Source organism: Protopterus annectens, chromosome 2.part0 (assembly GCF_019279795.1).
Source record: "Protopterus annectens isolate FY-2018-M chromosome 2.part0, PAN1.0, whole genome shotgun sequence".
NCBI classification, from domain to species: domain Eukaryota; kingdom Metazoa; phylum Chordata; order Ceratodontiformes; family Protopteridae; genus Protopterus; species Protopterus annectens.
The window spans coordinates 1,040,512,615-1,040,527,946 of record NC_056728.1 but is presented as its reverse complement, the minus strand read 5'-3'; positions in this window follow the sequence as shown (position 1 = coordinate 1,040,527,946).

Sequence of the window (15,332 nt, the reverse complement as noted above, 5' to 3'; positions counted from 1 at the left end):
CTTGTTTCCCGCCTTTCTAAGCTAGTATAGTCCAGTTTTCAGGCTAGTGCTGAATTCAGGGCTGTGATACTAGTTTCTGAGTTGTCCATACCTTACTTGGATAGAAGGAAGTTTCTCTGTTCACCTGTGAGAGAGGGGAGCTTTGAGCAACCTATCTGTCCCTGGAGGAGTGGTTTCAGCCCAGAAATTAGTAGTTTATTGGCCATTTTGGGCTAATTTCTATCTCTTTCATTTCCCTACTATAAAAAATGCATTTGCATGGTTTTGTGCACTGGGCAGTGCCGGTTAGTTACAGTTAAATTATTCCAGGCTCCACTAAGTCTCCTCTTCAGTTTTTCCCTTGAAACTAGTCTAACTCTCAACCTAAGCACTCAAAAGCAACGTACAGCCCAGCACTTGCTCAGACCTAATAGCAAGCACTAATATACCCTGACACTGATTGCCCAGCAGGGCAAGACTCTTTATTCACCCCTCACCAACCAAGCGACTAAGCAGCTCATCATACTATTCAGGCATGACCAAAGGGCAACTTCAGGTGCACTCTCCAGTCCAGCTGGGGAATCTGGGTATCCTGAGGCAATGTTACAACTGCCTCATGTACACAGACAACCCTCTCCTCCTACCCCAAAGCACTAACACATGCGAGAGATGCAATTATACAGCCACACTGGAAGCTAAGTTGTCTCCACACAAGACTGGAACAGACAGTCAAGAGGAGAAGGTTAACACCTGCACCACAACTCCAGCCACACACAGACCTACTAAAACAGCACTGGCAAAAAATACACATAAATACACAAAATCATACTCAGAGGCTCTAAATAAAAACCTGCAAAAGCATCAGAACCCTCCAAAGCAGAAACCCAAACAACCTGCACTTCTCATCACAAACCAGACAACACATAAAACACAAAATCAGTGTGCCACGAAATCACAGCTCTTAAGGTGAAATAACATACCTAACACACTAGTAATAGGTGACTCTATAGTCAGGCACACTGACGTCCCACTCACTAGGCTGGAGAAGCAGAAGGTTACTGATAGCTGCATGTAGAGAGCTAGAATCCTCCACATAACACAAGCACTCAGGTCACTCCAGAACAAGTACAAATATGACTCTGTCATTGTTCATGTTGGTGTGAATGACCTGATTAGTACCTCCCTGGACTACATGAAAAGAGATATGGAAGAGCTCTCTGATCATGTAGCCCAGGCTGGTATGACCCTGACCCTGAGTAGCATCCTGCCCTCACCAAGAATGATACCTCAGTATAAAGAAAAAATGATCAATTTCAACAATTGGCTAAGCTTCTGGTGTCATTCAAAGGGGATCCAGTGTCTGTCAACCTGGGACAACATGCTCGACAACCGAGTTGCTTCGCAAGAGACAGCTTGCACCTGTCACCCCTAGGCTTTCGAATACTGGCCAAGGCTCTTGCTTCCCCCATAGTGCCTTTTTTAGGCAAGGCTCAAAATTCAAACCCACCTCCGTAAACAGCACAAATAACAAAAAAACTGAGGGTTATGCTACGCAATGCCAGGAGTTTAAATCTCAAAATGCATGTGCTCGAAGCACTCCTCAGTATGGAGAACGTCGACATCTGTGCAGTAACTGAAACCTGATTCAAGGCTCCAGAGAGCACCACAGCACTACTGGGCTACAACTCATACCACATGTTTCAGCCACAGAACATGGACCGAAACACAAAAGGAGGGGGTGTATCCATATTCATCAAGGATATCTACACCTCCAGGATAGTGGCACAGCATGATATTTCTGAGATCATCCATGTGCAACTAACATCGGGCAAATCTGCAATGCAAATTGTGGCCTGCTACAGATCACCCTCCATGACCCAGGACCACCACTCTACCCTTCTGGCGACACTGGAAAACATGAAGGTCCTACCAAACACCCTGATATTGGGTGATTTCAATTACCCTACCATTCACTGGGAAATTCCCAGGCCCAGCGCTTCCTGGAATTCATCATCTCAAATGCCCTGGATCAGCTGGTAAACTCCCCTACCAGAGGTGAAAACATATTGGACCTGGTCATCACCAGCATGGGTGACAGGTGCTCCAAACCCATCACTGGTTAGATCAGACCATAAACTTATCACTCTGGTCCACACTCCACCATCACCCCCAAATAAGGAATCCACAGTAAAAAACTTTTCTAAAGCAAACTTCACCTTACTTAAGACAGAGGTGGTAAGTTTCACAGCCCCCACACTAAAGGATAACGCTGCCCAAGATGCAGAAACCTTTACAAATGCACTCTATAAGCAACTACAAGGATGCACGGTTCATGCCAATCCTAGCAAAACCAAGACTCACTCCTCTAAAAGAAGGAAACCAGTTTGATGGACCCCTGCAATAAACAGGCTATATAACAGAAGGAGAAAACTAGTTCAGAAAAAAAGCAAATCCTATCAAGGAAAGACATCCCTAATCAGTATCAGTAAGAAACTTGAGGTCCCTCATGAAATCATCCAAGGCTAACTTCAAAAGAAAAATAGCCAAGGATTCAAAAGATAACCACAAAGCCTTCTTTAGCTATGTTAAGAATCTAAGTGGCAACTCACAGATATGCACAGAACTAGTGCAAATAGCACAAAATATACTGAACCTACTGATACTGCCAACATCCTGGCAGATAGATTCAGTGCAAACTTCACCCCACTCACACCTCCAAAAGGGCCCACAACAATACCGGAAAAGTGTAGTGTCCCAAAAATCATAGATGCACAGGTGAAAACAGTCCTTTCAAAAGCCAAAAACACAGCGTCAATGGGACCAGATGGTGTCCCAGGCTGCGTCTTGCATGAATTACAGAACGAACTAACCCCCCCACCTAAACACGCTGTTTAACCTCAGCCTCTCCACAGGCTACGTGCCCATAGAATGGTGCACAGCAATGGTTATTCCTCTCCACAAAGGAGGGGCCACAACTGACCCTGGAAACTATCAGCCTGACTAGCCTGGTCTACAAGGCTGTGGAGCTCATCATCATGAAACTCATTAACAAAGACATCGGGAACCTCCAAACACTTGACCCAATCCAGTTCAGCTTTGTTAAGGGCAGATCATGCCTACTAAACCTGGTTGACTTCATCAAGACAGTCACCAAGGCCATAGATGAGGGAAAGGTGGTTCACACAGCCTACCTTGACCTCGTCAAGGCTTTCGGCACAATTCCCCACTCAGGTATTACAGAAAAACTCACCAGCCTGAACATAAACCCCTACGTCACGAGATGGGTTGCCAAATGGCTTACAGACAGAAATCACACGGTAAGAATAGTGGGCTACAGGTCTGACTCTAAACCAGTCACAAGTGGTGTCCTACAAAGCTCTGTCCTGAGACCTATACTGTTCGGCATATACTTCTCAGAAATACAGGCAAACACAGGACTAACCAAGTTCGCCGATGACTGCAAAGAGGAGTCATAATTGACTCTCCGGCTTACACAGACATCCTCCAAAAGGGCCTTACTGAGACAGACACCTGGTGTCAAAGTCATGGCCTCAAGCTGAATGCCAAAAAATGCATAGTCATCCCATTTGGGAAAAACAAAACACCCATGAATTACCACATAGGTGGAAGCCCCTTTAATACAGAAGAGTTAATAAGAGATCTGGGGACCCAGGTAGATAGTAATCTCTCCTTTGACAATCATATTGCCAAAGTAGTTAGGAAATCCTTCTATGTGGCCCATCTAATTACTAAAGGGTTTGCATCTAGAAATAAAGAGGTTATAGTGCCCCTCTACTCGTCACTCATTAGACCCATCATAGAGTACAATGCCCCATTTGGGATGTACCTCACAAGACACTTCCAACAGCTGGAAAGACCACAAAAGTACCTCACCAAGAGGATTATTGGTCTCAAACATATGTCCTATGCAGCCCGACTGAAATAACTCTGGCTGTACTCATTGTCATATCGCTTACTCAGAGGTGATCTCTGCCTGACTTACAAAGCCATGTCCAACTCAAAACTGATGGACATGCTCCACCTAAAGAAATCCAAGTCACTGTGAGCCACGCGCTCTAGTGAGCTAAACCTCACCACAACAATAAATAGAACATGCTGGAGGGATAGATTCCTGTCACAGAGACTCCCCATGCTTTGGAACAAAATTCCATATTACATCAGGCAGAGCCCCTCACTAACACTCTTCAAGAGAAACCTTGACGAGTGAATGGGTAACAGAAAATACACCCCTGGGATCACTTCATTGGCTCTGCTTGACAGAGGATCAGTTAATTAATCAATGGGGTGGCGAAAGTCGACACACTCTGGCTAAGCTTATAAATGCCCTCGGACAGATAGCCTAGCACCTACCTATGTACCTATGAACCTTAGAGAGGAAGGAAGAAAATTCCATTTTTTTGCTAAGGAAAAGGATAGCAGGAGTTGACCAGCAGGGCAATTGGGTTTTCAGACACAGATTAGGTTTTGGTGAATAGATCTGAGAGTTCTCTGAGGGGTGTAGGGGAGAAGGATGTTGCACAGAGCAGGGCACTTAGAGGGTTAGCTTGTGGGCTGTGGTAATCTGAAGATAATCTAGATGGTTGGAGAGTTCAAGCCAGTGTAATAAATTAAGGGCAATACTGTGATGGGAGGAGTATTTGGCTTTGGTGACAAATCTAGAAATCTTATTATAACAGACTTCCAATTTTGAAGTGAGTGTGGCAGATAAGTTAGTTAATAGAGGAGCCCCATACATTAGTGAGGGGAGTAGACAGGTAGTGGAAAGCGTTTGTCTGGTAGAAGGAGAGAGAAATTGGATGTTCCTGTATAGCATACCAAGTTTTATATGGGTTTTCTTAATGCTTTGCTGGATGTGAGTGTGGAATTTCAGGTGTTCTTCAATAGTGACCCCAAGTAGTTTGGCAAAGGGAACAACCTCTATAGTGGAGTTGCTTTGGCTAATGATTTGGAATGAGTTTTTATAAAGAGGGGAAGCTTTTGAGGGAGAGAATAATAGTATTTTGGATTTATTGGCATTTAGTGAGAGGTGATTCTGAAGCATCCAATTTTCAGTGGTGGAGAAAGCAGCTTGGGTCAGTGTCTGAAGCTCTGGGAGGTTGGCAGCACTGCAGATTAATGTGGAATCACCTGCATATTGTACAATTTTGGTATTGGGTATGGCTTTGTGGAAATTGTTAATGAAGATGTTAAACAGCATTGGACTGAGTATGGATCCCTGGGGAACCCCAGTGGGGGTGGGAAGGAAGGTTGAGGTGCCTGTCCCCCATTTTACAGCTTGAGATCTATTGGAGAGGTAGCTAGAGAACCAGGATAAGGTATTCTGGGAGAGATTAAGGTCGGAGAGATGGTTTAGGAGATGGGTGTGGGAGATGGTATTGAATGCCTTGGACAGATCTAGAAGAACAGTAGTTTTGGAACTGCAACTAGAAATGCAGAAACAGTTGTTCTGGAACTAGAAATGCAGTTGTGGATCCTCATCTGTATTATTCTGTGTGGATTATCTTATATAAAAGTGCAGGTAGCAATGCACAGCTTTTGTCTTGGTTTCACATGTGATTGGGGGGGGGTTAGAGTCTGTCCCCCTCAAAATCTGATGTCAGTTCTCATCAAAGTCTGATGATGATGGTGGCCATAATGAGGCACAGGTGGGGTCGTTGGGGTCTGAATCTGTGCCAGAGGTTGACATCCCTCTTCTGATCCCATTGTCACCACACACAGTCAGTATACCCACACATACCCACTCCCCAGAGTCCACAGATATTGGACAGTCAGAGGGTGACGACATTGAACAGGACAGTGTGGCAGCTATGGCATCAGTGAGTGCAGACACTGGCCATAGCCAGAAAGATGGTGAGGTCCCACACATGTGGATTGACAGAGGTGTTCATGGGAGGACTGCTGTCCATCCACCATCTGTTGCAGGTGTCACATCATGAGTCTCGGCACATGTTTTGGGCCATCATAGAGGCACAGACACTTTCTGAATGCAACACCAGATGGATGCTTAGGGTTATGGATGCAGCAGAGTCTGACATCCATGACTGCCTCCCCCGCACTAGGGACACCCTGGATCAGTTCACTGATGCAGTGGACAGAGAGTGGGCTGAGAAAGTGTCTGTCTTGGACTGTACATTGTCTGTGCTGGAACATCTGGTTGGAGTTGAGCATCAGACACATGGACATAGGTCAGCAACACCATCTGCTGAGTGTCCACATGGCCATGCACAGTCACACTCCCATAGTGGTAGTACCTCCAGTGCTACAGAGTGAAGTGTGCTATCCTCACCATGATGTGGCAGGCTGTGGGCATGTGGTCCTGGGTGGTCACGTGGGGGACACAACCCCAGCAGACAGCAGTCATCGTCAGGTACTAGCACCACATCTGACCTTGGGCATCATGTGCCAGTGCTACTCCTGGCAGAGCCAGTTCCCATGTTCATGGCCAGATAAGGTGAACTGTCCACTCTACCATGTACAGTCCACAGCTGTCAACTTACACACTTGTAGGACTAGCACTGACCTTGACTGTGTACACGCATACACTCAAACACCACTGTCACATCAAGTTATCAACAGACACACATGGCACCTCTCTATGACCCATTTAACCTGCACCCCTTCCTGACTCACACACTTGCTGCCAACTGTTTGGACCAGCCTAGGCCTCTGGCACCCCCACAACACTCCCTGTTCATGTGATGATACCTGTGCCACACTCCTGTCATCAGTGCCATTGATGCAGGGAAATGCTACTATGTGTCTGATGCACAGGGTGTATACATTACTTGACATGTATTTGTGTAGTGCAGTATTGTTTTGCCAAGCCACTTGTTGTGGGCCACAACAGGTACTGTATGCTGGCATGCATCATGTCTACACATCACATTTTGTGTATCTTTGTTGCATGATGTTCGGCCCTCGGTAGTGTTACAGAATGATGTGTGTCATGGACCTGTGTATGTTTCTGTTTCAGGAGTATGAGGGGATAAAACATGGACACATGGCAGCAATACAGTGGCACAGGATGGCATGGTAGCACAACAGAAATATTATGTCAGCAAGGTACAGCAGTATACGTGCATGGCTTCCTAGGTGCATATGTGTAGAATAGTCTATTAGGAACAATGGGTGCAGTCACAGTAATCATGCAGTCATATTTTGTAATAAGGTCTGCTACCCTTGCTAAATGTCAACTAGGTTTTGTGAACATAAAAATCTAGAAGATGTGGTGATGAAATTGACGCATCAACAAATATCCTGTGTCAGGTCAGACAGGCAGCAGACATCAGTTATGATTATGTAGAGGTGGGCAATTTAGGAACAGCAGCTAGACAAAGGGCCATAAAATGCATAACCATTGCACACAGATAGCCCATAGTGCTGCCAGGTGATATATTTGCACACACACAAACAGAGTTGGCTGATGTGAGATTAGAACCCCTACCTTTCTACTATTACACACTACAGCTCGCAATACTTATCACATATGACACAGAGTTTATCTGATATTAGATTGTCTGTCAGTGCTCTTAAGGTGGATGACATCTGCAGGCCTTGTAGAGGAGGGCACTGTGGATGCCAGCAGCTACTCACAGGGCAATACAATGCCTAACCATTGCACAGGGATACCCCATATGGGCGTGTCCATAGGACATGGAGATATATTTGCACAGACACAGAGTTGGCAGATATGAGATTAGAACCCCTACCTATCTACTATTACACACTATAGCTCACATTACTTATCTCATGTGCTACAGGCTATGTCTGTTGTATATGTCATTGCAGGCACAGTACTTGTGGAGTACACAAAGTAGCCTTGTGTTGGACAGCATGTCTGCCTGCAGAGTGACATTGCTTGGTACTGTTATTGTATCTAGCATCTTAGGAGTGGGATACCTGTTAATATTCCTGCTATGTGTGTACAGTTAGCAGTATGGCCATATGTAACTGGTTGCAGTTAGATAGGCAACCATGTGGCCAGGGACAATATGGCCTGTCCAAGGCATGCATTAATACCAGTGTACATTACAACACCTGCTCACCTGTGTCTGTCTACAAGGTGACATTCCACAGACACAGGGGTCTGTGGGTGAGTGGATTATGTACTGTTGTGGCCTTGGTCTAGTTCCTTCAGACAACTGTTGTGATGTGTCAGTGTGGATAACCTCAGCATTCCGAGGGTAAGTGAGGACATTTTTACATCCCCACACACATATACACATGTGCCCATGGGCACACACACACACATATATATATATATATATATATATATATATATATATATATATGTGTGTGTGTGTGTGTGCGTGCGTGTGTGTGTGTGTATGTGTGTGTGTGTGTGTGTGTGTGTGTGGTGTATAACAGAGATGTCTCTGTAAATGTTGCTGTGTATGTACGTGATGTACCTGTATTAGGTAGATATATGTGGAGAGTCTATGTATCAGGGTAATTTATATAGCTACACACACACACACACACATATATATATATATATATATATATATATATATATATATATATCGGTATCATATGTATATGTGATACATACTGATAGGGTCATAGTTTCATAGGTGTTTACTAGGCTAATGACGACAAGGGCCTTTTTACACCTGGCCATGTATCTCAAATCTCTGACAAGTTCTGATACCCTTGATAAGTGTAAGCATGGGCCTGGGAGATTTATTTATTTATTTATTTATTTATTTATTTATTTAACATTTGCTGACCGGGAAAGACTGATTAGGTTCCACAGAGCCTGTTTTCAGCGGAGGCCCGGGGAGAAATGCTCCAGATGCATGTCTTTGGAATGTGGGAGGAAACCGGAGTACCCGGAGGAAACCCACGGGAACACAGGGAGAACATGCAAACTCCACACAGAAGGCACCCCAGCCGAGAATCGAACCAGAGAACCTCTTGCTGTGAGGCGACAACATTAACCACTGCACCACTGTGCCGCCCATCAACTAGGTTTTGTGAACATAAAAATCTAGAAGATGTGGTGATGAAATTCACACATCAACAGAGATGAACCATTTACAGGCTACCTGTGTCCATTAGAGACATAGGTGCCAAACCAGCGATGAATTTCTGGTTTGCCATCCAATTGTCTAAGTTGCACTTGAATTGGGTTAGGGAGGAACTCTGCTTCACATGGATGGGGAGCCTGTTCCATAGACGGGGTAGTCTCTGGGATACATACCTATCTCTCCAACAGGTCCTATTTGTATCACAGGAAAGGTTTAAGTCTTTAGAATGGGTAATTCTGGTGCTATTTGTTTTGTAGATATGTAGGAGGTCCATCAGAGTGGAGTCTGACACTGCCCTGTATGCCAGACATAGATCTCCCCTCAAAAGCCCATAGGAGACTGAATACAGGGATAGGGCTTTGAGGCGGTCTGCATAGGACATTTTACTTATGCCCTGCATTCTTTTATTGAGGAATCTCTGTGGATGTTTCAATTGTTGGATATGCCTGGTTAGGCACATATCAAAGGGGACATTGTACTCAATGATAGATCTGATGAATACCAAAGACAGTGAAAAATGACTACCTTGAACTTAGATGTCATACCTTTGTTTGTAAGTTGTGCAACATAAAATTATTTCCTCAACACTGTACACACGTGATGGTCAAAAGTTATATTACTATCTATGTGTGTACCTGAGTCCCTGACTACTGGGTCAACTCTAAGGGGTGTGTTGTCAATATGATAGTTACCAGGGATGGATGACTTCCCAAAGGATACTATTATGCATTTCTTGGCATTTAGTTTTAGTCCATGACTCTGACACCAGTTGTTTGTCTGTGTCAGCCCCTCCTGGAGAATGCTAATCATGTGTGAGGGGGATAGGGACAGAACGATATGTATACGTTGCTGTCTGCATGTACAGATGTATTTTCACATAGCAGGTCATTGTGAGGAAGAAGCAACAGACTTGCGCTCAAGTTAACTAAGTGTAGGAGCATGCCAAGTGGGACTGTCAGTACTTACAAGGTGACTCTAGGCCAGAGCTACCTGTACTCCAATCTGGGATTTTATGTGCTGCAGACATTGGCTGCTGCACCTGTTTCCACTATACAGCACTTCCCTGAAATTTTCCAAGGCATTCCCCGACTGTGTGCTGTACTTAATATGTGACTGGGATACATAATGTAACACCACATACAGGGTGACAGTCTGCATACCTCTCACTGTACATGTTTTTGTAGAATGTCCAGCATTTCACCCCATAAGTGTGGTCTGTTCCTCATACATTAGTGGTGTTCCAGTATAATATTGTATAATGCAGTCACTGAATTGTACTAACTACTGACACATTTAAGTGACAGTCTTTACATCCTGCAGCTATTCTGTTCGGTTGCAACCTGCTGTTATACTAGTCACCTTTTAGGTTCATCAAAGCATGTGCAATGCCTGTCTGTAGTTTTGGCCCTTTGTCCCCCATTCTCTCTGACTTTGTCCAGCTTTCTTGCAGTAATAGATTGAGGGGTATGACACTCTGTGAGAATACCACCTTATGAGTACCTGACATGCAAAATATGTGGATGCTGCTATATTCAAACCAACACATGCTAACATCCTTAGCCCAGTGAGCCACATCAGCCACCAGACAGAGAGATGTCATTGCTCGCACAATCAACAGCATACAGACATACATTGCCACCCCCGCATTATGTGACACACACAATGTGTGGCCAGGTACTATGTCACAGCCCTAGAATTGGCTGCTCTGCTGATATATATTGCAGATGTAATGTTACAGCAATTGTATAAGAACATTGATGTTTTGGGGATGGGGAAGAACAGCACATGATCTGCTGGCATAGACAGTAGTGCAAATATCATGTGATCCCACTGTTTAACATCTCCCTTGACTGCTGTAGTGAATATTCCAACCATGAGGCCTAGTGAATATTACAGAGCACATGCTATAGGACTGGGTATCTGTAGTCCCATGTGGATGTTACATCTCTCCAAATAGCCCACTATATTCCCTTGCATACATGCAGCAGGTCCATACATACGATAGAATAGTATAGTACTCCTTCCAAGTGGTGTGTAGGTGAGTGAATTACCTTGCCAATGCAGCAGTTGACAGGACTGTAGTTCAGGGCTGACTCTATCTGAAGCATGTAGTACACAGCCAATACATGGTTAGGTACAGGTTGTGTGGGTTGCCTGGCATCATTTTTACTATATGTTTGCGAGTTGCAGTAAGGTGTCAGTCACTAGGGCCTTAGGTTGTCAGTGCATGTGTTATGCATTGTCTCTTGGCCAAGGCCAGGGCATACTGGGCATGCCTATGTCTGCCTACAGGGACATCCTCAGGGGTTTCATCCTCTGAGTCCCCTTATGGATGTGGATATGGGATCTAGGCATGGGTGAGGGGCTGTGTATCCCTTCTCTTTGCTTATCCTCCTGGACCTGTTTCCACAGGATCATATTGTGTAGCATGGCACATACTGTAAATGTCTGTGCACATATGGCTGGAGAGAACTGCAGGGCCCCACCACATATATCAAGGCACTAAAACCGTGACTTCAGCAGCCCAAACACATGATCTATGGTGTTCCTAGTTTGTGCATGTGCCTTATCATGGTGTTCTTCCATGGGTGTGTGTACATTTCTGATGTGTCATCATCTACGGTTCCAGTGCGTAGCCAGCATCCTCCAGTAAATGGCCATGTGGGATGTCCCCACTAGCAAACATCTGGTACAGCTGCAATGCATGCCAGATATGGGAGTCATGATAACTACCAAGGCTGCCAGCACACACATTTATGATAATGCCCTGGGCATTACACATGACCTGGCAGTTGCTGGAGTGATACCCCTTCTGGTTGATGTAGATTCTACCCTCCCCACCTGGTGGTGCCTTGAGGTGTACATGAGTGCATTCTATGGTACCCAGTACCTCAGTGTAGTGTGCTACATGGTAGAAATGTTGCATATTGCTGGCCCTTCCCTCAGTGGTGTAGAGAAAATAAATGTGCTCACTGGCATGTGGTAGCATAGCATCCAGGAATTGATGGAGTACTCTGGATGCTGATGCCTGTGAGACCCCCATCACGTCCCCAGTAGATCTTTGGAAAGTACATGTAGCTAGTACCCTAAGAGCTACACATACCTTTGTTTTCACTGGGATGGGTTCTCCTCTGTTGGCTCTGGGTCTGAGTTGAGGGCGGTAAAGCTCAGTGGGTTCTTGTAGCATATCGCTGCCCACCCTTTAGTGCTCTACAATGTTCAGCTCATGTAGCTCCTGGCAGGTATGGACATGAACACTTTTCTCCTTCTCAGTCTAGGCTTATAGTCAGCCACAGCAGCAGCAGCATTGACCTCAGCAGCTAGCACATACAAATGTAGCAGACCTGCAGTACTCCCTAGCATTCCTTCAGTTAAAAATCCCATGTCTGTACTCCAGTGGTGCAGAGTATGGAGATGAAATCAGATTGTAGGGTGTATGCAACAATTATAGTGCTCTGCTATAGGTGCAGCCTATGTGACTGACTACCTATGACGCATTCCACCTGCCGAGTACATCATTATGGACTGTTAATGGCCCTAGTTTAATTGAAACAGGGGTCATCAGTAATCAATATACCATTGGTTTTCTCAGCCAATTTCTTTTTTTTTGGACAGCCTTCCTCTCTCAGCATTGCAGCACATCATGCGAACACGTGCTGTGAAGGTAAAAAATGCTTAGTAGCCAGTGTATACACCCCTCTGCTGAGCACAGCGGCTCATTGTGCAAACAGATGCTGTGAAGGGTAACACTGCTCAGCAGTCACTGCACACACACCTCTGAAAGGTCAAGCTCAGCATGGAAGAGCACCATGTAAACACGCTGAAACATGTGCCCCAAAGGTAAACAAAACTTAGAAGCCAGAGTACACACACCCCTGCTGAGCACAGTGACATGCCACAGAAACAGGTGCAGCTGAGCTCCAATGAGCTTACAAGTCATCAGACACATACCCTCTTGAAGTCAGCTCCCTCTTCTCTGGACACCAACATGGTTCTGTACCTACATGAATTGGATTTGTGGACACAGATACCCATTTGTGCTATTCAGTAACCCCACCTCATTTACATAGGGATCCGTGCACACAACCTGGAAACTACATGATTCCAGGCCCTGCCTCATTGGCAACAGCACCATTCCACCATTGTAGATACTCCATGCAGGGTCCTATAATACATTACTGTCACATACTACTAAATTTGTTTTTTACAATCTTTTTTATTTTTTTTTTCATAACAGCATGTTTGGACACCACGGCACGCTGGGCAAACATACACAAATCATTAAAAATATATATTATTTTAATGTATTTTTCATACAGTTTTGGACACACGGAATAATTTTGCACATATTTGTATCTACTATCCTATTTCTGTCCATAAAACTACACTTTTGCAGACCCCATTCTCTGTTTAAATTCCTGTACACAGAATTTTTCCATGTACGCTATGGACACCAACACGGGGTCTGTAGAACTGCCTATCTGCTTGCTTGATTGCTATAGCTCTGTCATTTGCATGCAGTTTACCTGCTTATGAAGTGATTTGCATGCCAAGGATACTTCCATGTTTGCGTGTGCATGCGTGCCACCCAGCTCTGTTTCCTGGATCACAAACCTGCTTACTTTCATGTAAGGAGTGTGCTATAACGCCTACATGTAAAAAAGTCCATGTAGACTGTATTAAATTTTTTTATTTAAAATGTATTAAAATGGAAATGGGCCCTTTGATGTTAAAACTAGACTACAAACATGTCTGATTTTTTTTATTATAAATAAGACAAATAATGTTTTTGTTTCTGCTTTTTTACTTACTCAAATCAATTGTATACATATATGCATAGATAAAGAACATTTCTTTTTACTTTTTCTTACTTTTTGTCTCAGTAACCTCCTGGGTTGAGGATGAAATTGGTCCACATGAATCAGTGTTGTAAGCTGGTAAACAACCACAAGTAAAACATAAATATCTTGTAGGTGTGATAAAAAGGTAATCAACATAAATATCTTGTAGGTGTGATAAAAAGGTAATCTGGTACACTGTGTAAGTAAACTTTGATGCATCATCAATAATCTAGCTAAAGCAAATTTTGTTAAACCCAGTATACTTCTTCTGCTTGTTAAAAAATAGTGTAAAAGTTTACACATTTCATATACAAAAACAGACACTAACACCCACAAATGTAGCAGTTCACCAAAACGACACCCTTAAATCAGTTACTCTTAATTGAAAGTTGCTAATTAAATTTAACAATAACTGAAAATGTAGTGTATTTCTAATTTTTTTAAAGTTTAAAAAAACTACAATTTTGTGCATTATTTACACACAGGAAATATACTGATATTCTACAAGAACATTCCATTCAATTTTATCAGTCCTTTAAAAATTAACCTACCCTTCATTTAATTTAAAATGCTAAATAAGATTAGAAAGATAAACTTCAACAAAGACCACAGTTTTCATTTACTACAACATAAAATAAGTACATTTACATTCTGCACACAAAAAGCTCACACATAACCTGACCTTGAGCAGCATCTTACCCTCACCTAGAATGATGCCACAGTACAAAGACAAAATGATCGATTTTAACAATTGGCTAAAATTTTGGTGTCATTCAAAGGGGATCCAGTGTCTGTCAGCCTGGGATGACATGCTCGACAAGCCACGTTGCTTCGCTAGGGACGGCTTGCACCTGTCACCACTGGGCTTTCGGATATTGGCAAAGGCTCTTGCCACCCCCATAGTGCCTTTTTTAGGCAAGGCTCAAAAGTCAAACCCATCCCCACAGACAGCACAAGGAACAAGAAACTAAGGGTAATTCTGCTAAACGCCAGAAGTCTTAACCTCAAGATGCACGCACTCGAAGCTCTCCTCAGTATGGAGAACATCGATATCTGTGCAGTGACAGAAACCTGGTTCAATGCTCCAGAGAGCACCCCAACACTACCAGGCTATACCTCATATCATGCTTTTCGGACCCAAAACCCGGACTGAACCACAAAAGGAGGGGGAGTTTCCATATTTATCAAGGATATCCACATCTCCAGGTTAGTGGCATTGCACGAAGTATCGGAGACCATCCATGTGCAACTAACAGTGGGCAAGACTGCTTTTCAGTTTATAGCATCCTACAGACCACCCTCTCAAAGTCAGGAATCCCATTCGGATTTCCTGAAAACATTGGAGAACATGAAGATCTCTCCGAACACCATTATATTGGGTGACTTCAACTACCCAAACATTGACTGGAAGCACTACTCAAGCCCCAACACCTTAGCCCAAAGATTCCTGGAAATTATAAAC